This window comes from Chiloscyllium plagiosum, chromosome 3 (assembly GCF_004010195.1).
Source record: "Chiloscyllium plagiosum isolate BGI_BamShark_2017 chromosome 3, ASM401019v2, whole genome shotgun sequence".
NCBI lineage: Eukaryota > Metazoa > Chordata > Chondrichthyes > Orectolobiformes > Hemiscylliidae > Chiloscyllium > Chiloscyllium plagiosum.
Genome location: NC_057712.1, coordinates 136,884,195 through 136,885,292, shown reverse-complemented (window position 1 = coordinate 136,885,292; position 1,098 = coordinate 136,884,195).

Genomic DNA, 1,098 nt, shown 5'->3' with positions numbered 1-1,098 from the left:
CCAAACTTCCAGCTCAGCACTGTCCCCATGACTTGTCCTACCTGCCTATCTTCTTTTCCACCTATCCACTCCACCTTGACCTATCCTTCATCCCCTCCCCCACTCACCTATTGTACGCTATGCTACTTTCTCCCCACCCCCACCCTCCTCGAGGTTATCTCTCCACCCTTCGGGCTCACTGCCTGTATTCCTGATGAAGGGCTTTTGCCCGAAACGTCGACTTTACTGCTCCTCGGATGCCGCCTGGACTACTGTGCTTTTCCAGCACTGCTCTGATCCAGGAACAGGAGAGTGTTGATTGGAGGCAGTTGTTTGAGGGTAAATCCACATGGGACTTGTGGGAGTACTTCAAATGGCAGTTGATAAGAGTTCAGGAGCTGCACGTTCCTGTGAGAATGAAGGATAAGTGTGTTACATGAACCTTGCATGACAAGGCATGTTATGACCATAGTCAAAAAGAAAATAGGATGCATATGTAAGGTCTTGGAGGATGGGAACTGTTGAAGCCCTGGAAGTATGTAAGGAAAATAAGAAAGGAATTAGAAGGGCTAACAGGGGTCATAAAAAGTCATTAGCAACAGGACTATGGAGAATTCCGAGGTTTTTTATACATATATAAGAAGCAAGAGTTTAGCCAGGGAAAGAGTTGGCCTACTCATGGACAGAGGGGGGAGTTTGTGTGTACAGCCAGAACAGGGAGGTGAGGTCCTAAAGGAATACTTTGTGTGGGTAATCACCAAGAGAAGGAATTGGTGGAGGATAATCTCAGGGAAGAGACTGTGGAATCAAGTTGCTATTAAAAAGGAAGAGGTGTTGTACAGCTTAAAAAGTATGAAGGTAGATAAGTCCCTGGGTCCTGATGGGATCTATCTCAAGAGAACAAATTGCTGGAGTATTGACAGACGTCTTTATATCCTCTTTGGCCACAGGTGAGGTCCCAGGGGGCTGTAGAGGAACCAGTGTTGTCCCACTGTTTAAGAAGGGTAGCAGGGATCATCCAGGGAATTACAGGCCTGTGAGCCTCACATCAGTTCTAGGGAAATTATTGGGAAAAATTCTCAGTGTCAAGATCTAAACGCATCTCGAAGCAAACGGACC